Source organism: Apodemus sylvaticus, chromosome 1, assembly GCF_947179515.1.
Source record: "Apodemus sylvaticus chromosome 1, mApoSyl1.1, whole genome shotgun sequence".
Taxonomy (NCBI): Eukaryota; Metazoa; Chordata; class Mammalia; order Rodentia; family Muridae; genus Apodemus; species Apodemus sylvaticus.
This window is the reverse complement of record NC_067472.1, coordinates 37,763,355-37,789,268: the sequence shown is the minus strand read 5'-3', so window position 1 is coordinate 37,789,268 and position 25,914 is coordinate 37,763,355. Positions and strand designations below refer to the sequence as shown.

The 25,914-nt window shown below is 44.6% G+C and overlaps 1 protein-coding gene across 2 annotated transcripts in view; it reads right to left on the bottom strand.

Moving 5' to 3' along the window:
• Pip5k1b (phosphatidylinositol-4-phosphate 5-kinase type 1 beta) overlaps positions 1-16,238 on the bottom strand; it is a 268,940-nt gene extending 252,702 nt beyond the window's left edge. Inside the window, exon 1 of one of the 2 annotated variants that reach the window (XM_052188073.1) lies at positions 16,180-16,238. The gene's annotated coding sequence lies outside the window, so the exon portion shown is untranslated. Of the gene's footprint in view, positions 1-16,175 lie in introns of both variants that reach the window. The other variant, XM_052188083.1, reaches the window with a different exon arrangement.
• Between the last annotated feature and the right edge of the window lie 9,676 nt (positions 16,239-25,914).

Genomic DNA, 25,914 nt, shown 5'->3' with positions numbered 1-25,914 from the left:
TCTAAGGACATAAAAATTGAAAATGAAACTGTCACCAAAATATCCATCATTTTTTACCACTATAATTAAGTGAAATAAAAGCATTTATGAAAATCTTGCTTTAGATCAGATAAAGTAGCAAACACATTATAAATATTTCACAGAAAATAAAATGGAAATGATGCCCATCTTAGTATCATTTTAAAAGGTAGGTAGGACTTGGGAAAATGGATTTGTTATTGGCCTTTCAACAGAGAAAAGCAAAGGATTTGACCAGAGACCTTTAAGGTCTTCTTCTAATACTCCCTATAGGTTACCCCAACTTTCTCCCTCCCTAAGAGTAATTTCAGAGGCAGGAGAGAGTGGTTAAGAGCACTTGTTATTCTTCCAAAGGACATGAGCTCTGGTCCCAGCACCGGCATCAGGCAGGTCAAAACTATCTGTAACTCCAGCTCTGGGGGACCTGATGTCCTTTTCTGACCTTAGTGGGCACCTGTACATGGCGGCCGCTTCACATGCAGGCGGGGAAGGAATGGAATTGGGGGGGGGGGGATGGGGAGAGAGAGGGAGAGAGAGGGAAGGGAGGGGACAGGAAGGGAGGGCATGGGAGAGGAGGGGAGGGAGAGGAGAGAAGAGGAGAGGAGAGGAAGAGGGAGAGAGAGGGAGAGAGAGGGAGAGGGAAGGAGGGAAAGGAATAGAAGGGGGAAGGGAGAGGGAGGGAGAGAGACAGAGTGAGAGAGGGAGAGAGAGAGAGAAAGGAGGAGGGGAGGAGGAGAAGGGAGGAGGGGAGGAGGTGAAGGGAGGGGAGGGGAGGAGAAGGGAGGGGAGAGGGGGAGGAGAGGAAAGGAGAGGAGAAGAGAGGAGAGGAGAAGGGAGGGGAGAGGGGGAGGAGAGGAAAGAAGAGGAGAGGAGAAGAGAGGAGAGGAGAGGAGAGGAGAGGAGAGGAGAGGAGAGGAGAGGAGAGGAGAGGAGAGGAGAGGAGAGGAAATAGCAATTTTAAAGTACAATGAGGTCTTCTAGAAACCACAATTTAGACCACATGGGCATTATCTTGTCCCTAGATCCCAATGCAGCATCAACAGCATAGCAAACAACAAGTAAGGCTGTTGCAGGTTAGATCTGAAATGGCCCCCACACGGCTGAATGCACCGTTTTGGGAGGAGCTAGCCTCTGGCACAGCCCCCCAGTTTGGGTCTAGCTTTCTCTGATTCCTGGTGGGTCACCTGAGACACTGCCACCTCAAGTCTCTTTTGTCACAGACCCATTCCAGCTGGATTGGACTCTAGTTCCTAAATCTTGAGCCAAAATAAATGCTCTCGAAGTTGTTTCTGGGAGATATCCTGTTACAGTGACAGGAAAAGCTAACTAACTCCTAGGGTCACTCTCAAAGCCATGGAGGTAGAACCTCCTTAAAATGAATGAATGAAATCAGAGAGACATTCAGAAATAAAAAAAAATGGGGACAATATCTGTGGGACAAAGAACACTGCATCTCTACACAGGTTTCCCAGTCAAAAGCTACACTCGGCTCTGTACCATCTTATAAAGACTTGGAAATACAAGACAGATTTGGGGAGGTTTTCTGTTTGAAAAATGGTCATAATCAATGGTGTACCTTAAGGGACAGACAAGCCCTCTGCAAATAGGAAGTGTGTTCTAACAGTAGAGCAGCCTGCTCAGAGTGTGTGAGCAGCTACAGGGGCTCTCCACCCAGCCCTTGCATTTTGTGCTCAGTTGGCTAGTTAAAATGAGAAGAATTGATATATCAATGAAATTAAGATGGAGAAAAAAAACCTCTCAAATTGTCCTGGACATGTTTTATGTAAGGGTTTGTTTGTTTGGTAAGTTGGTTGGTTTTTATTGCTGTTTTACAGTATTTAGGTTCTTGCTAAAAATATTATAAACTTTAGAGTAAACATTACTTGAAAAAAATATAGGTAGGCTCAGTTTAAAAGCTATGGTCCCCTGCTGAAGCTTCTGAGACCTGTGTGACAAGGTGGCCTTATGAACCACTGTCCTCAAGTCCAAATTCCAACATGTGTCCACTCTCCATGACTCATCTTATATGCTGATAGAAATGAAGACTTTACGGGGACAGCCTTCACAAGGTCATTAACCACCCCACTCCCATCTCCTAGAAGGCACATAAATGCAGAGTCTTGTATACAAGGCTCAATCCCAAGACAGTATGCCAAATGAGGATAGATCAGATTCAGGCTTTCTACACCACAAAGCCCCATCATGAAAATAATACCAACTAGTGGATCATGGCCACCGTGTATTTGAAGTTGGAGGTAGGAGGGAACATTCCAGAAGAGAACAGAGTATATTTCATATACTGTGGAAGAGCTGTTTCATGAAACGAGTGTTTTGATTAAAAGTATTATTTATATCTCTGTATATCCTGCGGTTCATCATGGAATGTGTTTCTTCTAGGACACTGACTGCCATATAAAAACTGAAAGGCTGTGTCACCCCCCCCCCCATTTCCCCATCCCTCCTACCCAACCCTGCCCCGCTCAAAGTCAAGAGAGTACTCAGGGGCCTCGAAAAATGGCTCAGGGGTATCAACATAAAAACAGTTCTCTTCTTAAAGGGAGCAAGAAACAGTTTATTCCAGAGTCATTTGAATGATCATGTCGCAGGAACATAGATTTATGTTACCCCAAATTCCATATTCCAACATGGAAGCAGTTTCACAGGGTTTTTTACTGTTGTTGGTGGTGGGGTTTTTTTGGGGGGGGTTTCTTTTTAGTTTTACAGGACAAAGAAAGTCATAAATCGTGCCAGTTTTAAAATGCATTGTTGGGTACACCAGCGAGGTAGCTAGACCTAACATGCTATCCAATGGTATTCTTAGCTCTTGGATTGGTGGAAGCTAGGGTTTCACTTAGTCACTTCTCAGTGGTTTTTATTTATTATCACAAGGTGTTCAGCTACAGAGCAGGGCAAGGAATCGAGGTTAAAACTAGCCTAATATAAAGCGATGGCCCCTGAACCCACAAGACTCCAATCGCTCCATGGAACTGACATTCCAATTGGTCCATCACTCTCTGTCGACACAGAACTCCTTCCGGGAGATTTTTGTTCACACCAGACATGGATTCTTTTTCAAAGTGCTTGTCAACAGTGCTTAAGAGTATCTACTGCTCTTCCAGAGGCCTCGAACTCAAGTCCCATCATCCACAACAGGCAGCTCACAATGGCCTGTGGGCATCTCATGTTTCTTGTCTCTATGAATACCATGCCCAGGTGCAGATGCCCACAGTAGACATACACATAAATGCATAATTAAAAGTAAAACTAAATCTCACAAAAGCAACACTCAGTGGGCTCTCTCCCTCTCTTTCTGCCACAGAACAATATAATGTAAGATCGGTTCTCCACAACCTCAACCCAGAAAGCAACCACCCCAGCATTCTGATCCTAGACTTTTAGCATCCAGAACCATCAGAAATAAATTCTGGGAGGTGTAAGCCACTTAGACGATGGTCTTTTGTAGCAACAGACTGAACTAAGACAGGTGGTTATTTTTTTTATTATTATTAATTTTCTGTTCACGGCCAGGAAGTCACAGTGGTTGGACGGGTCTGTGGCAACAGGATCTTGCATTGGTTAACCACCATGAAGGCTCTCCCTGTAAGGTTTTAATGCCGGTTACAGAGTAACCGACAAGGCCAAGTGGCAAAAGTAAATGCAAACACAGGTCAGGACCATTTATTTCTTAATTGAGGTGCTATTCAGGGTCTCCTACATGGCAGAAAGGTATCCTGATGCGGGGAGTGGAGGGCTAGAAAAGGGGAAACCATTTGAAATGTAAATAAAAATTATATCGAATAAAAAAAAACCTTTAAAACAAAAAATAAAAATAAAGGCTACAGAGTGAAAAAAAAAAAGAAAAAAAAAAAAGAAAGGTATCCTGCAACTTTCTTTTAATTCTTATTTTGGAACAGGTCTGGATGTTCTGGATGCCTGTGAATTTATTCTGTAGCCTGGGTTGCCTTTGGATTTGTGACCCTGAAGCCTTAGCAACCCAAATAGCTGGGACTACAGATCTGTAGCAGCAGGCCCAGCAGGTCAGGGCGAATCCTAGATCAGCTCTCTAGGATTCTGGAGGCCTGTGTCTTATTCCAACCTGTAAAGCACCTAGGCAGATGAATGCTTTAGCATCTAATTCCTTCCTCAGCAGCTGCTTGCTTCTGTGGATGTAGGCAGCATTGACCTTTTCCTCTTTGACTAAAAGTTATATTTGCCCGTGGAAGCATACAGGCAAGCCTTCTAAAGCCATTTTACATAGTGTGTAACCCTCTTTGAGTGTGAGCCCCTTAATGTCCATTGGCGTGCCCAGGGAGTGGTCAGTAACTGGCTGTATCCTCGAAGACCAGGAGTTTTTAAGAGGATAGCCCTCCTCCCACCCCCGAGTGCACCTCTATCTTCTCACCTCCGAACCACAAGACTGCCCAACCTTCGCATCTCTTCCTCTGCTACAACGTTAATTTAACTAACTGGCACATAAGGGTCAACATTCTGATTTTTAAAAGCGGTCTATAATAAAAAGCCTTCCCTTCATCCCTGCTCCCAGAGAGCCAGTTGGTCATCCCAGAAGCATCCTTCTAGAAATATGACTTGTGGACAACCTTGCTTGGGGGTAATTACTGCAGGGGCCATTACAGAAAGGCTGATCACACAATTATTCCATCAAGCAGTAGAAAGTTGGAAAAGATCCACGGGTCGCATTAACTACAACAGCATGCACGGCATCTGTGCGTTTCCTCTCTTGTCTGGGATTTTGCAAAAGGCTTTTTATTGTTGTTTTTGTGTCTGTGTTTTATTTTTGTTTTCTTTGTTTTTTACAGATGAAAGCAATGCTACTCATCAATACTTTTACTTATGCTGACCCTGTGCTGCTCAGGACATCCTCGGGGAAAGAAGCTCATGCTGAGTAGCCTACCCTTCTGATGCTAGAACATCACGAGCGCACGAGTTCAATAACCACAACACTGAACCCTTCCCAGTGATCAGATGGGAAAATGGTCATGGCCTCTGTCCAAAGCAGCTTTGAAACTATCCCAACCCCATGGTCAGTCGATAAAACACTCTCCAGACCCAGCCGCACAGGCTGTAGGGAGGGTCAGAAACCAACTAGTGCTTAGCAGGACTAAACACCAAATAGTACAGAATAGACTGGTTGCCCAGAGACTGGAGTGACAGTCAGCACGGGGACTCCACAGGGGACTCTGCAGGGCCCTTCAACTGAGTCAGCAGCCAAACCTCCTATTATAAACTAGAAGCCAATCTTGGCATTTAGGCAACATCAACAACAAAACAAACAAACAAAAACAAAAGTAACTGCTTTTTAACCCATGCACTGATTACTTGAGTAAGTTTGAATTCAGATGTAATGGCCTACATTATTTAGTGGAGGAAATTTCAAGACAGCATAATATTTAGGCAGTGGTACGGTTAGTATTCATTACATTTATTGATGCTTATAATGAGAATTCAAAACACAAAGACTGGTAAGGAAGCGTGAATCGAGTTAAAGTTGTGGACCAGCTGTGGAGTTATAGGATGGAGTTAAAGTTGTGGAGAATATAGACCAATGGTTCTCAGCCTTCCTGATGCTGTGACCCTTTAATACACTTCCTCATGCTGCAGCGAACTCCCAACCACAACATTACTTTTGCTGTTGTAATTTTGTTACTGATCATAACATAAACGTTTGTGTTTTCTAATGGTCTTAGGTGACCCTTGTGAAAGGGTCCTTTGACCTCCCAAAGGGATTGCATGACCCACAGGTTGTAAACCTCTGGTATATAGGCAAAGCATCTATGCTTGGTCAAGGAAAACCTTTCATAGTTTGTACTGGCAGGAAAGAAATTACCTCGAAGGCAAGATCCTCTCCCTTGGAGGGCTCCAGCTTCAAAAGCAAAACAAAACAAAACAAAAGCAAATTCAGTTGAGACTGAACTTCATTAAAGGCCACCAAGGGGTGTTGACGGCTGGAAAATAATCACCTTGGGAACTGTTTTCCCAGGACCAATCGCTCAAAGAAGCCAGTAGAGCTGTGATAAAGGCTGTACTACATCTCCATCTGGCAGCAAAACTTGGCAGCACTGTCCACACCGTGCTGAATTTACAGACATGAAATATCAAGAGTTATGGATGGGGTCACAGAGGTTTGCACCAAACTTTCAACTTCAGCAGGACAGTATGGCATTTTGGACTCCCTGTAAGGGGACCCTGAGAGGCCAGTAAGTGATGCTCTGAAAGTAAAGCCCGTGTTGCCATGGAGACCCCAGACCGTTGGATGTGTTGGGACCGTAATGTTCAGCAGGGAACGCTGTAGGCGCAGTGTGGGGCTGGCTTAAGTGGGAGACTACGTGTGCTGCAGGCAGCAGATGTGGAGCTGCTGCAGATTGTTGGAACACTCAGACAACCATGAGCCCCACATGCTGGACTGGAGTGAAAGAATTTGGTATTTGCCCTGCTGGTTTTGTGTTTTACTTTGGTCTGGCCATTCCCCACTGTGTTCCCATTCCCCTGTTTTGGAATGAGAATTGGTGCCATTGTATTTTGTAAGTATGTAACGTGTTATTTTATAAGGGCACACAATTGAGAGATTGCCTTGAGTTCCAGATAAGACTTCGGATTTTTGCACAGGGTTGAAACATGAGACTGACTCTGAGGAGTTCTGAGTTGGAGTGAACACGTTTTGTGGTAGGAGAAGGCCAGGAGTCTATGGAGCCAGAGATGGAGTGTTATGATTTGAAGTGACGTGTGCCAGTGACTAGGGTCACTTGTGACAGCCAATCTTCACTTTTAATTAAAATGGTTTAGAATTGTCTTAAGGAAACATACCTCATGGTACTTCTAAAAAGAGGAGACCCTGAGTGTGGGTAATGTCAACTGATAGGTCTGGGTCCCAAACTGAATAAAGGGGGGGCAGGGAAGCAATTTGTGCATCAGCACTGGTCACTCTCTGATTCCTGGCTATATATGCAGCACGACCTCATGATCCCACCACCATGCAGTATGATGGTCTACACCTTCAAACTGCAATGCCAATGCACCTTCCCATCCTTAGGTTGCTTTGTAAGCTGTAAATTATTTAGTCTCAGCAGAAAAGAAAAATAATGAACACCCCCTCCCACCATTGGTGCACATATGCACAAACACATGCATGCACATATGTGTAGATGTGTTGCACATATGTGTAGATGTGTTGCGCAGCACGCGCGCGCGCGCACACACACACATACACAGCTCAAACAACGCTGATGATGCTTCCTGCCCCCTATTTCAACTGGTTTCTATTATATAGAAGGACAGAAAACATAACTTCAAAACACTCTCTTCTTTAAATTCTTCCCCCACAATTATGTAAGTCACCTGGGTCTTCTTCCCAGAGCTGCTGGAATAAACCACAGCCACAGATCACAGACATCCCTTTTTGGAAGACAAGTGTTTTCTCTCAGTCCATATCCAAACATGTATCTGCTACACTAGCCATATATGATGCTGAAGGGCTCTGGACCAAGGTATGGCCAGCTCAACCTGGCGACAGCATTCTTTGGTCTCTTGATAAAGGGAATGAGCACACTTCAGGGTGTCCCACAGCACACTAAAACTGGGTGTTTAGAAAGAGTTGGGTGAGTCCCTAGGATTTACAATGGAGTTTTCAACCTACATCCCTTAGAGAAATTGATTATAATTATGAAGGTGGACCTGTATACACTCATAAAACCATAAACCATTAGAATACAATGCTGTTTGGATTAATTATTTAGAAAAGAAAATCCTCAGATTAAGCAACAGTGTCAAAGGCCATCAAGGCAGAGAGCCCTGGCAGCTAAAACCTGTCCATTTCTCAGAGGGATTCATCTGTCTCCAGGAGACAAAGATCCAATAGCGTGTGCCTGTTTCAACCATATCTATCCTGATAGCTACAGCATGGATAATGGTTATCAGACAGCCAGAGCAGATGCAGAAGTCAACAGCTAGGAGGTGAACTGCAGAAACAACAGCATGAAGATGGATGGGGAAGATCTTCAGGGTCTGACAGCAATAGAAGTCGGCAGTAAATTAGATGCCACAGGTGGAGTTAAAAGAAGACCCCCCCCCCCACACGTTTCTGCTTTTGCTCTTTGGTGGCCAGTGAGTTGACGGATTGAGAGTCTGTGAGAGTATAGAGAGAGAGAGAGGAGGAATAATGATTTCTTGCACACATGGAATTAGAAGTGCCTTGGGAATTTTTGAGTGTAATGCCAATCATGTAATTTAGAATTCTGAGGGAGATGAGGAGGAAGGGAGAGGAAGGAGAATAGCACACAGAGAGAGCCAGAGCCAGAGCAAGTGCACATCAGGTTAAAGGCATAAATATAGAATTAGGGATTTTTTTCATCACTTTTAAAATATTCTCATCCAAGTCCATTCTGAGGTGCTATGACAATAACCCTCTGTGCTCATGGACACACATGCTAACTGAATGGGTTCCCACTTCTTCCCTTGTTCTGCTGGTTGAGCTTATATCAACTGGACAAAAGCTGGACTCCTTTTAGAAGAGATAACCTCAGTTGAAAAGATGTCCCCGCCACATTGTCCTGTGAGCAAGTGAGTTATCAGCGCTCCTCCATGGCCTGGGCACCAACTCCTCCTGCCTCCCCGTTCCTGCCTGTTTGATTTCCTGTACTGAGTTCTCTTGGCAGCGGAGTCTGACCTGAGAGTTACAAGCTGAAATAAAACCTCCCCTCCTCAAGTTGTTTATGGCTTGGTGCTTATTCACAGCTATAGAAACCCTAACTTAGACACTTACAGATACATGAAGAAAATGAAAAGAAACGGAGCTTGAAAAGTGCTTGGGACTTAGTGGGCTCTCAGCAAAGTCAGCCCTGAAAGCCAGGATCATGTTTATGAACTTTGGAATATCTCATAACACCTGGCAATGACTTAGCTCTGAGGTTCATCAATATCTGTAATGCTGAATTGATTTGAAATAGTCTGAAAATTGTCAAACAAAACAAAACACTACTGCTTCAAGCCAGGCATGATGATACATGCCTGTAAGTTCAAGGTCAGTCTGAACTACATAGTGAGAGTCTGTCCCCCACCTCTATCTATTTATCTATCATCTATCTATCTATCTATCTATACATGTATGTATGTATGTATGTATATATGTATGTATGTATCTATGTATGTATGCATGTATGTATGTATGTATATATCTATCTATGTATGCATGTATGTATGTATGTATGTATCTATGTATGTATGTATGTATGTATCTATCTATCTATCTATCTATGGCATGTAGGTACATATGAAAGAGGACAGGGATCAGGAAACGAGTGGGAGTAAAAAGAAAATAAGTATTTCCCTTCCTAGATACAATGTCTGGCTCTCATTTTCTTATACCTGGCATCTATTAAAGTAAATATCCCAAAATATGCTATGCATGAGACCAGGGTCATAACCATGAGCGATCGCCCGCTCTTAGTCATACCCATCACTTAGAAATGGATCAATAACACACAGACAGACAGACAGACAGACAGACAGACACACACACACACACACACACACACACACACACGAAGTCCTAGATTCCCAACCCAGTCACAAGAATTTGTTCTCTTGTCATCTCCAGAGTCCTAAAGCTGAGACTGGCAGAGAAAAGAAATTTCAGTTTTCCCCTGGTATTTCTGATGAGCGGACAGATGGCACCCTCTCCGTACACAGGGATTCACTTGGGAGCACAGAACCCTCTGGGAGGCTGACACTTTAAGAAAAGGGTTTAACATTTACAGTCAATACTATGTGTCGGAACTACCTGGAGGCCACGTTGGCATCCCTGGAGACTCTGTTGACTGCTGGCATCCTCCGCCTTTCAGATTCCTGGAGTAGAGTGAAAGACCTGCATCTTTAACAGGTGCCCCAAGGACCACCCTGTGATAATCACTATCCTCATTTCTTTTGTAGTGGACAATTATTAATACATCTAATCTTTATAGGAAAACTAGCTGAGGCTGGGAAACTAGACATGACTTGTCAAAGACTCCTGTGGTGGTTTGAGTGAGAATGTCCCTCACAGGCTCAGCGATCTGAGTACTCGGTCACCAGTTGGTGGAGCCCTGCATGAAGATGGTGCTGCCTTGCTGGAGGTAGTACGTGCTGTGGGTGGGTTGTCAGACTTCATAGCCTCGTTCCTCTTCCGGCTTGCTCTCTGCCGTGTTGTCAGTTAAGATGTGATTACTCTGCTTCCTCTCCCTGTATTTGTTTCCACTACTTGTCGCTATACCGCTCCACCATGATGGGCTCTTTACCCGCTAGTGTTGTAAGCCCAAATAATCCTCTTCTTCCTTAGATTGTCTTTGGTTACAGTGTTTTATCAGGAGCAAGAGAAAACTAACTAGTACCCTTTGCATATCATTACAAAGTCTCTTCCTTCAGATGTGGGCTCTGTTTGCCAGTTAGGTAGTTTTACACCCTGTTTTAACCATTTTTGAATGGTTTTGGCTTGTGCTTAATGATTTTGATTCATCATTGATGGCTGTTTTATGTCTGTGTTATCAGTAGCTCTTCTGTTGTTGTTGCTGTGACGAAATACCTGATGAAAACAACTTACGGATGGGAAGGTTTATTCTGGCGCAGAGTCTGATCGGTGAAGCGTGGCGAATGTGAGGAGATCAGGAAGCAAAGCGAGGCTGGCCTGGTCAGTGCGCGCTCCTTTCTCCCTGTTTCAGTCTAGGACCTCAGCCCATGGGATGGTGTCAGTGTGGGGGACCCATTGCTATCCCGGTGCAGTTGGCATCACTAGCCTTATGACTAATGATGTAACCACAGTGATGTAATGGCAGTGCTGCCCACTCACAGTCACAGAATAGATAGGATTTATTTGTTTAAACGTTAACTGAGCACCTACCATGAGGCAGCCACTAGATTAACAGTGCCTAAGAGCCACGGTGTATGTCTCCAAGGAATGTATAATCCTGGGTCAAGTGATATGTGACAGAAAAAGATGTGTATAAATCAGACATTGTGACATACAGGATAAATCTTTCAGGTTGGAGCATCAGAAGATTAACTTAGAGAAACTCTGAACTCACTCTCCTCTCAGAGCCCTGACTCAAACTCACTATTGTGCCATCTACTGCTTAAAAAAATACTTACCAAGTATTCCATATACATACATACATATAAACACACAACACACACACATACATACAAACACACAAACATATCAGATATTTTAAAATTAAAATCAACTTTATATGTGTTCATGTGTGGATACACATGTATGCTTTTTTGTGCATATGTGTGCATGCATTTGGCAACTCTGGGCACTGTTCTCAGTAGTGACCTGCCTTATTTTTGACAATGTTCTTTCATTAAAACCTAGGTCTTACCCATAGGCTGGGCGGGCTTACCTGTGAGCTCAGAGATCTGCCTGTCTCTGCCTCTCCAGTACTAGAAATGCAAATGCACACACACACACACACACACACACACACAACCATGCTCAGCTTTTTATGTGAGTGACAGACTTGAACTCAAGTCTATCTCCCCAGCATGAACAAATAAAATCTTTATTTATATTAATCATCTTGCTAAAGAAGAGAAGTAGATAAAGAGTATCCTTAAACATGTCAGCTTTTCTAAATATTTCAGAAAATAAGACTACTTTTAAAAGCTGATGTCTACTGAATAAAGTGATAAAGGACCACTGGATCTACTTTCTATCCATTTGGTTGATATTCCTAAAATGGCTTAGGAAAGAATAGCACCATTGAAATAATTAAGAAACAGTCAACGATTTTAAGCACTAATTTGAAGCTGGTTGGTACAGCTTAAAGTTTCTCACCATTTGTAATAGCCTTATGTTCCAAGAATATAAACATAAACAAACCAAAATGCCTAACCTTTCTCATGACAAATATTTGCCTAACACCTGCAACGTACTTCCTACTCACTCAAATAGATCACATGACAGTGAGCACAGTTTTAACAACAAAAGGGTATGAGTTAAGCATTAGAAACCCATCCCACGGGCTGGAGAGAAGGCTCAGCTGTTAGGAGCACTGGCTCTTCTTCCAGAGGACCTAGGGTTCAATTCCCAGCACCCAGATGGCAGCTTACAACTGTCTGTAACTCCAGTTCCAGGGGGTCGAACACACTCACACAAACATACATGCAGGCAAGATGGCAATGCCCATAAACTTAAAATAAGATAAATTTTCAGGCAGGGGCGGTGCATGTGTTTAATCCCAGCACTTGGGAAGCAGAGGCTGGCAGATCTTTGAGTTCAAGGTCAGCCTGGTCTACAGAGTGAGTTCCAGGACATCCAAGGCTATACAGAGAAACCCTGTCTCAAGAGGGGAAAAAAAAAAGGAAAGAAAGAAAGACCCATCACGCAGCATGTTCAGCCATTGTATTTCTTGTGCCAATCTCTCTGCGAAGCAAAGCAACACCTTGCCACCTTTCTATGTCTAGCTATGTCTCTATCCTGGTCTTCACACTCAGTAGTCAGCATTACTGGATGCTGCTTAAACACCCCCTATTTTTCTTACAAAAAAAGATGAACTTTCTACAGGCCTGTCTCCAAACCTTAGTTCCATGCCAAGGTAATTATATTCTCCCCACAGCTTCCCAGCATGTGCAATTAGGATCCTCTCCTAAGGCTCCAGGGAAAGACTGCATACCCATTTCTAGGGTGGGAGTCTTGTTAAACAGACCAAACATGCTGTGCTTTCTGTTTCATTGCAATTTTACAGTTGATTTTCTAAAATATATTAGAGACAGGATTCTCAAGGACTTACAGGTGGCCCATTGTAAGAACACTCTCCAAACACACTGCCTGTCCTCTCAGTACCACAGACCATAAGAAAACAAGCATTAGGGAGAATACACACTTCACGTGACTGGCTTCCTCCCAGTGGCTGGGTTCCAAGTCATCTCAGAGTAACCTAGTTTGCAGAGAATGCATGCATTTTCCTGAGAGACCGTCATCTTTGTACGTTCTGCTGAAGCCATGCACGAGATGATAACGTTGAGAATAAATTGTACAAAACCAAGGCCAGCCTATTAGTCTATTTTCAGTAGGGCATGGATAAAAACCAAAAACCAAAAGTCAAAAGCCAAAACCTTACCAGTGGAGGCCATCTATTTTTAAAAAATAAGCTTGAAGTTGATTTGTAAAGAAACAAAACAAACATTGAAAAATTAGTAAGACATCTCTGGCTTTTAGCAGAAACACCTCCAGTATCAAAGATAAGACTTGACGTGAAGGTTGTGCTGAGCTAACTTAATGTACTGGGCAGCTTCTAAAGAATTAAGAGGACTGCTCCAACTCCAATCAATGCATTCATATGAAGGGAAAAAAATTTTTAAACAAATAACACATTTAGGACTTAGTATTTTTCAGAGAACAATAAGAAAGGCTGTACACACACACATACACACACACATTATTTTTCTGCTTTGAATTACAATTTAACAGGACTACAAGCAAATGCAAATTAAATGTATGCATATTTATGCTTTTTGCTGGCTGGGTGATGGGGCCACCTCTAGCGGCTGCCTTTCTTTACCAGAATAAAATCATCCTGCATTTGTTTCTATTCAAACAAGTCCTATTCTTCAAGGCCTGGAACAAAGTATTAATTATGAATCTGCTGAAGCATCTTTGTCAAGAGAATGATAGCACACGGATGAGAATGGACATTTATTTCTCTCTATAACTGCATCTAGTTAGACAATATTTCAAAACATAAATAGGAAAATAAAAATATACCTGCTCCAAAACTTAATGGCAAACAAGTTTTCAGCAAACCTCTACAGTTTCTAAAAGTCAAAACTGCACCCTCACTGTAAATCCTGGGACAACTTTGAAAACAAGCCTTCTTAACAATGGTATATTAGCTCTTGCCTTGGACTGGCATCCACGGGACTGCGAGCCAGTCTGTTTACCTCTTAACTCTTCAGTTTCTTACCTGTAAATGCTGCATCTCTAGACAAGTTAGTGTTGGCATTGGGATTCTTCATCAGAAGGAAATGTAAGTAAGCAGCAAGACCCATTAGCAATATGTAAGAACCACTGTGTATGTTGTCTCATTCTCCCACACATGAAACAAACCAAAATGAAACAAGGTTCTGTGTATGGGAAGGAATGAAAGAGAAGAGAATTCTTAAAGGGAACCGAAAGTAGGTTGGTTTCACTAATTAGGTTCCTCCTCCAAAATCCTGAGGTAGTGTTAAGTGCACCTCAGCACCCTTAAGTAAAAAGGAATTGTTGGCTTCTCTGTCTCTATTCATGCTCTTTCATAAAATGGCACAAGCCCATTTCTAGGGATGTATCCTTTAGCCAGCTATACATTCTCGATGAGAGGTGGAACTCAGGAAACAACATGGGTGATCAACAGTTGGCTCCTGTACCTGCCCTTCAAAAAGTGCAACTCACTTCTCACAGGGAAATCATCTCCTGTGCTGTGAGCTTACATGCAAGGTGCTGTCTATTTTATAATAGCATGCTGTCCTTGTGAATGAGTTCATTCACCTCCATTAATTTAACAGCCATGGGGAGGGAGTTATATACTATATGCATGCACAAAGCTTTTTTTTTAAGTGCATATACAATGTCAATACATACAATATCCGAGAGAACTTTAATCTGAATACTTCAAAGTCAAATAGAAGCACTAAACAGCATCGGTGCTCTCGAAGTTACTCGAGCACACTTGCAGTTTTCTTTTCTTCTGTCAAGTGGTACACCATCGAAACTGTCAAAGTCAGAAAAATAAAGTGAAGCTGGAATCAATGCTTAGCTAACTCCCTTGGCTGATACAGGGAAGACGGTTTTCTCCTAAAGGAAGTAACAAACACCACAGGATGCTAAAGCTGGCAAAAGAGACATAATTCCGTAGGCACTTTTTTGTTTCCTAAGAGAAAGATTTTAGGCTCAGAGGTGGTATGATTTGGCACAAAGGCTGTGTCGAAGCTACAGCCCAGTTCACCAAGCGGCGCGCTGAACAGAATGACCTCATCTAATCAGAAGTGGGACAATGACAGAAAACACAAAGCAACAAACTGTCAGGAGATTAGATGAACTCTCCTCGTGGACCCTCCACTCAGGGGAGAAGTGATGTAAAACTCTCTTGATGGCCTGACCCTGAGTTTCCCCACATCTGCAAAATGTGAGCGGCAAATCACACGGAGGCAATGCTGACCACCATGAGGAGAAGGCAAGTCTGGCCATTAAAGAAGAGAAGACTTCGTGAGTACAGAGCTGGCTCTGAGAGAAGAACGAACAGCAAGCCAGCAAGCCTGGCTTTGACTCGAAGGATCTCTTGTCACTGTGATAAACCCCAGAATCCGAGTCCCCCATGCCTCTTGTAAACGTATGAGAAGCATCTTTACCACGCCTCCCTCAGAAATGGTTGAAAGAAGATGAGAATACTGAAGAGCATTTAGAAATGGCAGGACACTGAAGCAAATATTAGGTGGTTTTTGTTTGTTTGTTTGTTTTAGTCCCTCCAGTTTTCTAAGTTATGACAAAAATGTAATATGGCGTTATCTGTAAGCAGATAGCTTACTTTCCCAAGGTATAGCTCTCTTTCCCAAGAATCGCTGCATCGGTCCTGGGGGGGGGGGGGTCTCCACCTTTGTACACAGAACCCGGGGAGAATGACAGAGATCACACAGGACACTTAAGGCTCAACCTTGAACTTGGTGGGGTAAGATTTTTCTTTTTCTGGAGGCTCCTTTCAGTCTGTAGCCCTCTGACAGAAGCTTCCATGAACCCCGTTTATTCCATCACACTGGAGTCTAAGGAAAACCAATCCTTGGACTTTGATCTACTCCAACAACTGCCCAAACACTACAGCTTCTGCCCAGAACAAGAGGGAAGTCTCCCGGAAGAGAGGCAAAAGGGGCTCTCTCCAGCTAAATTCAAGAGAAAAGCCCCAGGACTGCTTCTTAGATCAAATTAACTAGGTCTCAGTCCTTATGGGTCATTTATGTTACAGGGGGACCTCTACCAGACTGAGAATGTCATCAAGGGGGAGAGTGGGGGGACTACTGGGGGGAGGGGCTTGGCTACTTGCGAGTCAGCATGTGCTTCCTTTATATAGCATCATAGTAAATAGCAGATCCTGTTCAAAGCCCTGATTCCAGTAGACACGAAGAAAAAATTCACTGACCTACCCAAACAACTTCTCTGGAACAGGTTTCTTCTACCCAAGTATGCTGTGCACGGCAGACAGCCGGCTTCAGAGGGTGGGGGTAAGAAATGAGAACATGCTCATCTGCATAGATGAGAGATAAGCAGACATTTGTTGTCTTCGGTTCTGACGACTCCTGGCACCAGAGTGGCAAATCCAACTCCAGCGCTCTTCCCATCCCCCCCCCCGCCCCACCCCCGCCCCCCGCCCCAGATGTTGAAGCGCCACATTGACAGGGCCACGGAAGACAGGGAACTGTAAAAGTCGGTGGCTGTTTTCAGGCTGGAACTGTATTTCACCTGTTCCACCCGGCGCCAGAGCCAGAAATCACTAGAACACCGACAGGCGGAAGCCCCTCTGGACATCCCAGGGGTGCCTAACAAGTTCGCTGCTGTTTAGAAGCTGGGGAGAATGACAGAGACACCTTGCCGGCTGCAACCAAACTCAGCAGGTTCCCCAGAAACGAGGGAGGGGTCTTTGCCTTAAGTGAGCAGGAGGGATCACCGGGAGTCACTGCGGCCCTAGGGGATCAGGGTAGCAAGCCGGTCGGTGTCCACGGGGACTGCGCAGCTGTGGCCCCCGAGGAGCTAAGGTCCTGGTTTGACAACCACGGGCGCCCCCTCCATGTCACCCCCAGTACAACTCAGACAGGCAAAGTGGAAGGGTGGAGAGCAGGTCAGGTCCCAGCAGAGACACAGAGCCTCAGGCGCGGCAGCAAGGGAGGAGGGTGTAGGCAGGGTTGCCGGGGACGCGCAGGAAACTTACCTCCTTTCGGCCAGCGTGCTGGAGCCTTGGCGGCCGAGACCAGTTGCGCCACCGCGGGCAAGTTGTCGGGATGTAGTGGGTTCTCCGGTGGCTGCGGCGGGCGGCGGGCGGGGCGGAGCCCGGGCAGCACCGGGGGCGGGGGGGGACAGGCAGGTGCCGGGCCCTGCCGCGGGGCCACACTGGGCTCGGACGCGCGGCGACGGGGACGCGCGGCTGCGAGTGTGCAATGCGCGCGCGCCGCGGCCGGTGTGCGTGTCCCCGTGTTCCCCTTCCTTCCCGCCGCTCCTCTGGCCGGCAGAACGGCAAGCGGACCACTAGGACCAGGCAGCCCCGAGCGGCGCGGCGAGGCGAGATCGGGGATGGAGGCCGAGGAGTGGCGGCGCCCTGCAGCCTCCGGCCCCCGCACGGCGCTCCGGAGTCCGAGCCGGGCGGGCAGCGAGCAAGGCTGCGCGGCGGCCGCGACTCCTGGAGGCTGCAGGCCCCGCCCGCCGGCCGCCCAGGCTCTTCCCCTTTTCTCTCCACCCCCTGCTCTGTCCCGCACGCCCTGCAAGGAAGCCAGACCGGTTTGCAGCAGCCCGCAGTCCGACCTAACGCTCCAGTCGGTGCGTGGGAGATTGTGCGCCCGGGCCGCTGCGCAGACTGGACCCAGAGCAGGGGTGAGGCGGCTCCCTTAAATTAGCGGGATCCTCCAAAGCTCTAGAGCTTCTAGGAGCTTCTCGGAGTCTTGAAGCCTCACTGCTGCGGACTGTGTTGGGGTAGGGCGTGCCCCTGCCCCTGCCCCTGCCCCTGCCCCTGCCCCTGCCCCTGCCCCAGGCCACCAGTCCGACTATGCCACACTTGACTCCTCTTCCTTGAGAAGTCAGCACTTAAGCAAGCAGAGCCCTCCCTCATCCCGGCCCCTTTACCAGGGAGGGACAGGCAAAGATTCTGAGACCACACTTGTCTCCCTTCTAAGGATAGCAGGTGCCCTCAAGAAGGAAGATCTATCCAACAGGTAGGGATGGGCTAGTGAGGGGTCCCGCGCAAGTGAACTGCAATGGGGCGCGCCTGCTGGAGACACTTGGAATCTCACCTATGTTAGTTTAACTGCGAAGAGGGTAGGGGCTAGATCTAAAGAAACGTTTGGGGTTGTGCTGTTCTGAACGCTAAAATTAAATGTATCTAACAGGCACAGGAAGAGAAAGACTCCCTCATATTCGGGTCGAAACAAATGGCATTTCAGCTTCACCATTTTCCCCTTCTCAAACAAAACAAAACAAAACAAAACAAAACAAAACAAAACACTGGTGGGAAAGGCAGCTTGCATTCTGTTCAAGGAAGACCAGCTATTGACGATCCTCCCTTGAGGACACTCCCTTTAGGCTCTGCAAAGAGCACCTGCAGGCAGTTTTGAAATCTTTTAACAACTCCCCCCACCCCAACTCGAGAGAGTTTGTCTTGGTTTAGTATCAGTCAGGAACGAAGCATAAAAATTCCTTTATAATAAAAAAAACTGCATTGTTCTTAAGTTTTATTGAAGTAAAGCTGACAAGCCAAATGGATGTGTATTGTTAGGGACTTTATGTCCACAATTCTTCCAGGTTGTGTGGCCGCTGCCAGCGATTTAAGGCATCACTAACTTAGGACTTGGATCCTGGCTGGCATCCTGAACTTACTTAAAGCACAGAGTAAGAGCATGTGTGTGGTCCAGCTTGCACGCTTTTCAGATGAGAAAACCGTAGCTCAAAGACATCCAACAATTCACAGGTGAAAACACAGTTTTCCTTACTCTTAGTCCTTGAACAAAAGGTAACAGCAATACTGACTTAACAGAGTTCAAGATGGGGCCAGTGGAGGGGACTGCAAAGAAAGAGCAGCAGATCAAAGATCAAAGAACCTTGCAACCAACTGCTGTGAATCACTGTATAGGGGGCAGCCTGGCACCACTCTGCAGACACGCTGGAATCTGGGCGGGGTGGGGAGGGCTGGGGAGATGGGGGGGGGGAGCCAGTCTCTCTGATGTGTGCCTCACCTCAGATGTACACTCTGAAATTCAAGGAGTGGGAAGTGGATTTGCTTCCCAGAGAGTCCATGCCATAGAGGAAAACAAGCAAAGCCAAATCTAAATGACTTCGAGGTGGATCGAAAGCAGTCAGAGGCATTACACTCACACACCCCAATTTTTGCGCCTCCTCCACACAGCTGCTTTTTCCATTAGTACCTAGACTGCTTACTGTAATCACCGGGGGTGGGGGGTGGGGGTGGGGCAAACAACCTTGGGCTTCTGTAGAGGAACCCCAAAGCCAACAACTGCCTCCTGGACATGTAGAGAGATAACAAGGTGAAACTGGACTCAGAATTTTCACAAGACCCTTAATACCACACTGTTAGTTCTATGTATGAAGGAAAAAAAGAAACCTTCCTGATCTACTTCTATCAGTGGGATTTCAGGAAAGTCATCCTCTATTGGAAATAAAAGATCATCAGTGACACTAGCAATAGTGACTTGGCCAGAAAATCTTGAAACCTATTTAAAAACTGGAAAATAATCATTTAAAGAAAATCTTAAAATTATTATTTAATACTGTCCCTTACAGAGGAGATATGTATGTGTTTCTTATAACAGATATAACAACAACAACAACAAAGTCAATAATGGTTCCCAAGAAATAGCTTCCCTGGATCCAGGGCCTTTCCTCCTGGGATCTACCACATGATCTACTTTGGCCAATGGAATAAGTACACTCATGATATTATGGTAGTCTTGAAAACTGTACATTTCTGTATCAGCTCTTGGAATTCTGCCATTCCCAGGAGAACAAGCCTACTGCTGAACAAAGACCCTGTCCAGCAAGAGCTGAGTCATCACAGTGGGGGTCACCTCGGCTAGCCAGCCCTCCTTTGTTTTCAGAGGAACACAACAGACCAAGTGAGCTTAGTCAGGCTTGGTCCAGATCAACAGACATATCCCAAAACCATAGGTTCATAACAAGTAATGAGTAGCTACCGCTGTAGACAACTACTTCAGTTATTTACTGCTTCACGACAAACTACTTCACTTCATGAGAGACACAGTAGCCCAAAACACTACTCATTTACTGGAAGCTCACTTGGCTTCATTCACGAGGCAGCTAGACAGAGCTGCAGGGTGCTAGAAGGCTTCACTCACATAGTAGGTAACTTGGTCCTCAGTGATATAACCAGCTCCTTACTTCCCATATAGCTGACTTGGGCTTCTCTACAGCAAAGTACTCCTACTTCTTCCGAGCATCTAATTTCTAAAAGGAAGAGACTAGGAGCCACCAGGTATTGTGAGGATTAAGCATGGAAGTTCTATGTTACTGTCAAGTCTGTGTAGTTTATCTACCATGTAGGCTGCAGTCGGGGAAACAAACACATAGGAACCAGAAAAAGGGATTATAGCCATTGACATGGGACAGTAGAGCCTTGCCTTCCACAATGCTAGAATTGCCTTCTTGTCATGGAAATGTAATTTCTAAACAAAGGGGCCTACGTGTTTGGCATAGCTTGATTTTTCGAATTGCAGAGGGCTACTTTACCCGGAGAACCCTGTGCACTATAATGCCGGGTTCACTCTTAAGAGTGGCCAAGTCGTGAAGGCTCATGTCTACTCCCCTGTTTTGTTTATCTTCCTTTCTCCATTTCTTCTGATCATTCTCTTCCTCTCTCAGCCCCCATCTTTTCCTCCTTTCTCCTTCCTGCCCTTTCTTCCTCCCTTCCTTGCCTTTTCCTTTCCTTTTTTTAAAGTTTCTATCTTGATTCTTATAACTGAAAAAAGGATTTTACATAATATATTCTGATGATGCTTCCCCTTCCCCAAATCTTCCAAGATCCTCCCCTTCTTTCACACACACTGAACCCCACCCTCTTTAAAAAACAAACAACAAAGAAGGAGGAAGAAGAGGAGGAGGAAACACACACACACACACACACACACACACACACACACACACCAGAAACTAAAATATACAAGCAAGAGACCAATAAGACAAAACGTGCCCAAACAAAAACAAAAAAGACCATTGAGTTGGTTTTGTGTTGGCTAACTAATACTGGGCATGGAGTCTAATCTAAAGTGTGGTTAATACACTCAGTGAGAATTCACTGGATAAATTCCTTAGCAAGTTAGCAAGTTACAGATAGCTTCTTGGTTAAGGGTGTAAGCCTGGGTCCACGTCCCTCTCTCAGTGCTGGGATCCCATCTGACTTGAACCTGTGACGACCCTGTGCCTTTTTCTGTTCTTCATTTTATCCCTCCATCTCTTTACTCCCCCTTCCTCTTTCTTATCATGTTTCAAAAGAACATTGAACTGGGAATCCTAAGGCTTGTGCTACCAGTAGTTTGACTGAAAAAAAAATGTCTCCCATAAGGCCTATGTTTTTAAACACGTGGTTCTCCCATCAGTGCCACTATTTGGGGAGGTGATCTAACTTTCAGAAGGTGAGCCTTTGCTGGAGGAAGTATGTCACTGGTGATGGGCTTTGAGGGTTTATAGCCTCACCTTACTTACTGCTCTTTTTGCTTCCTAGATAGAAGTGTGGTTACCAACTTCCTCCTCCTGTTACTGTGCCTTCCCTACCAGTGAGGACTCTAGCCCTCTGGAAACCCAAGCTAAAATAAAGCCTCTTCCTTACATTGCTTGTGGTACTGGTATTTTATCACAGCAACAGAAAAGTAAACAATACAATTTGCTATCTCAGTATGTCTCAGACCCTACAGTTACGAAGTGTCTGGGTTAGTGTTTTATACTGCTGTGAAGAAGCACCATGACCAGGGCAACTCTTATAAGGACAACATTTAGTTGGTGCTGGCTTACAGGTTCAGAGGTTCAGGCCATTATTATCAAGGTGGGAGGGAGCATGGCAGCATCCAGACAGGCATGGTGCAGGAAGAGCTCAGAGTTCTACATCTTCATCTGAAGGCCGTTAGGAAAAGACTGGCAGCTTCCAGGCAGCTAGGATGAGGATCTTAAAGTGCACACCCACAGTGACACACCTACTCCAACAAGGCCACACCTCCTGATAGTGCCATTCACTGGGGTAAGCATATATAAACCATCACATGAAGTCTGCATTCCCTTTTGTTTTTAGACTCCTAGTCTACCTTACCAGACTAGCTCTGAAATGTTCCTCTTACTTTTCACATTCTAGAATTCTTAAATATCTTCTGCTGTATACACAGCAGCAAGGTTTGAAGGGGGTTTGAATAGTAAGGACTGTCTAAAAGCCTGTATGATTCCCATATCTTAAAACTTCTTCATGTATTTCCCTTATAATTAGAAAGCATGGGGCTTTTCCAGATATAAGCCCTGTCCTGTTTAATTCATTGTTCTTTGCCCAAGGTTAGCATTACCCCGGCTCTCTTCAAAACACGCTGATGCCTACATTCTTTAGTCAGAAACACTATGAGAACTAGAGGCCCAATGTTAACAGGCATACAATTCTAACCCTAAACATCCTCCCTCCAAAACTTAGGAGACAAGAGAAGGGTTTTTCTAACGAAAAACCTTTTTATACTAGAATGAAAGCATATCCACTAAGATTATAATTGCAAAAAATTTACATAAAAAAAGTCCTTGAAAGAAAATCACTAATGGATAGGCGATGGTGGTGCACGCCTTTAATTACAGAACTTGGAGGTAGAGGCCTGTGGACTCTGAGTTGGAGGCCAGCCTGGTCTATAGAGGTCAGCCAGGGCTACAAACAGAAATTCTGTCTTGAAAAACCAATATCCATTCCTTCCACTCCCCCCCCCAAAAAAAACCCTAAAAATTGAACTATTCATGTTGGGTGGAGTATTCTATGGTTATTTTTTTAATTGATATTTTGTTGATTTTTACAATTTCAAATGTATACAGGGTAAGCATCCCTAGTTTTCACCCACCCATACAATCTATTTCCTGTCAGATTCACTTATTTCTCTTTTCTTCAATCTCATTTTCTTGTTAGGAACAGGCTTACATAAACATCCTTTCTAGGTGAATTTTTACTTTACCTGTAAGTGGCAAAAACAACATAAACCCAATGAAGATTTGTTTGAAGAGTGGCAGGGAGTTAAAGATCTCAGGATGGAGGAGAGAAAGAAAGAAAAAGGAATTCCCAAGGTGGTCAAACAAACCACCCTGACTTCTAGAACGCATTCTAAAGACACAGAACATTTTTGTTTGTTTTTCTTATCCAGTCTGAATTGGAGTTTTGTTTGTTTTTTTTTAGTAATTTATTTATTGAAAGGTAAGTAAATAAGATGATTAATAAAAAATGAAAGTGCACACGCCACCACACTCCCTTATATATCTCCCTGCTGATACAGGTGTGTGTGTGCAGATACGAGAGAGACTATGAAGAGAAGAGAAACTATGATTAACAAATTTAAACACATTTTAAAATGTATTTTGCTACTAACTGGCAAGATTCCATGAAGCTGTAATTCTCCTCCTTTTACTACACGTATCCAGCCTGCTGTATCATGTGGTAGTTCAGGACTCAGAAGAGCATGGATTTATTTTTTTATGCATATCACAAAGCTTAAATATGCTTATCGTTATCAGTGTTAACAGCAACAAAGTTTTTGTGCATAATAGTATCTTGAAGTGAAATGACACATGAGCCAGAGGTAATTAAAAATTTGAAAGCCAAAAGAAAAATTATTTTATTTTATTTTATTTTATGTGTGTTGGTGGTTTTGCCTTCATTCATGTCTGTGTGAGGGCATTAGACTTCCATAGAACAAACCCTGTCTCGAAAAAACCAAATACAGAGTGAGTTCCAGGATAGCTGGGGCTATACAGAGAAACCCTGTCTCGAAAAAAACCTGATTTCCATAGAACTAGAGTTCCAGACAGTTTTGAGCTGCCATGTGGGTGCTCGGAATAGAACACTGATCCTCTGGAAGAGCAGTCAATGCTCTTAACCACTGAGCCATCCCTCCAGCCTTGCTGAATTGGAGTATTTTCAAACCTGCACGTCGGGATCTTGTTTTCTTATGTGTTTAAGACAGGGTCTTTCTACACAGCACTGGCTATCCTGGGACTCATTACATAGACCAGTCTGCCCTTGAACTCCCAGAGACCCACTTAACTCTGTTACCCTTGTGCTCGAATAAAAGGCCCATGCCACCATGCCCAGCACATGTCAGGATATTGGTAAGGAGTAAATAAACTCTCTTTTGATTGGACACACTGATTTAAAAACTTGAGGTGGGTGTGGGAAAAAGTAAATAAAAACTTGAGGTAGAAGAGGGTGTCAGAACTGAGTCCCAAGCCTGCTGTGTTCTCAGATCCTCCAAAGAGCAGTGTCTTAGAACATTTCTCTGAAGGTCACATAAATCATCTGGGAAACTAGGAGTCAAATCTTGAGAGGACATTTTATTCCCAGAGCAGGAAGAGTTCTTCAGAATGTGCCCAAAGTTGCCTCGATAGAGCGTGGGTTTCCCATGCCAAAATGTTTTGACTGAAGTGTGAATTGGTTTTCTGTGTCACTAAAATGTCAAGAAGTTTCCCATCAATGGTGAACATGTTTGGCATCAACTGGTTAAAAATGAAAAGGTAACAGGCCTAGAGAAATAGCAAGAACTTGTCACTCCATATCTGTATGGTTGATTCTGGGGTGTCTTACAGACGCTGAAGTCTTTATACAAAATGGCAGAGTATTTACAAATGATCTATACAGTACTCACATATACAATTTTGTGGTGCTGGGAATAAACAGGCCCCACATATTTAATCTCTAGATTACTTGTAGTAGTTAATAACATGTAAATGTTCTCTAAACAATGACAGGACTTTGTTTAGGAAATAATAACATATCCAGCTCTTGTTTCTCCAAGACTTTTGATCCATCATTGGATAGAATCTGCAGAAACACAACCGTAACATGTAGACTATAATGGAATCTTCATGAGGTAGAAAGGTAAGGAAAGATACTGATGCTGATAGAACCGTTCATGCCTCCTGGGTAGAGGGATCTCTGTTCAGCAGGCTGTAGCTGCTACTTCCCTTTATCCATTTCCACAAGCGCCAGGTGATTAGTGAGCGTCTCGGAGTTACTTACTGCGAGGAGATACCATGACCATGACAACTCTTTTAAGGAGAGTTTTTGTTGGAGTTGGTTTATAGCTCCGAGCCTCGTGGCAGGAAGCATGGCAGCATGCAGGCGGACATGGTGCTGGAGAGGTAGCTGAGAGCTGTACATCTGGATCCCAAGGCAACAGGAAGAGAGTGAGACACTGGCCCTGACTTGAGCATCCTAGACCTCAAAGTCCACCCGCGCCCCAGGGACACGATGCCTTCAACAAAGCCACATGTCCTCCAACAAGGTCACACCTCCTAATAGCGCTTTTTCGTATGAGCCTATGGGGGCCACTGTCCTTTAAACCCACCACAGTGAGCAAGTCTGAGGCTTCCGCTAGCCTGAATGGCAGCTTCCGGGACCAATGCTCGGGTTTCCTGGCCTTCATTTTCCGGATATGATTCACATGATGCTGATAATATCGTTAGAAGTGATTGTTAGCTTCAGTCTGCCAACGAAGCCGAAGATCTGGCGAGTCCCGGTGGATACACCAGCAAGTCAACGTGGATTTTTTTTCCTATTTTAATAGCAATAGTGACTCTCTTGCCCCTCCATGGAGGATTCTAGCAAGCCTCTGCTCTCTCTCAGCCACATTTGAAGCTGAATGCTTTGCTAGCAAAATGGAGTATCCTAACGGAGACACTCAGAGCCAGTGTCTATAGTCCGCCACTGCAATCTCAAAGGAAAGGAGTTCTTTGGAGGATGCAAACTAACGCAATACAGCAAATGCCTGTGTCTCCGCACAGTGAGATCTGGTGTGGGGATGGTTTCCTGCAATCACCGAGGAACCCAATTCCTTCCATCTTCAATAAATGCCCTTTTAAAAAAGATCTCTGAAGTAGAAGAATGAAAGGTGTAGCTGGCCATTCAGTCGCACTATTGAACC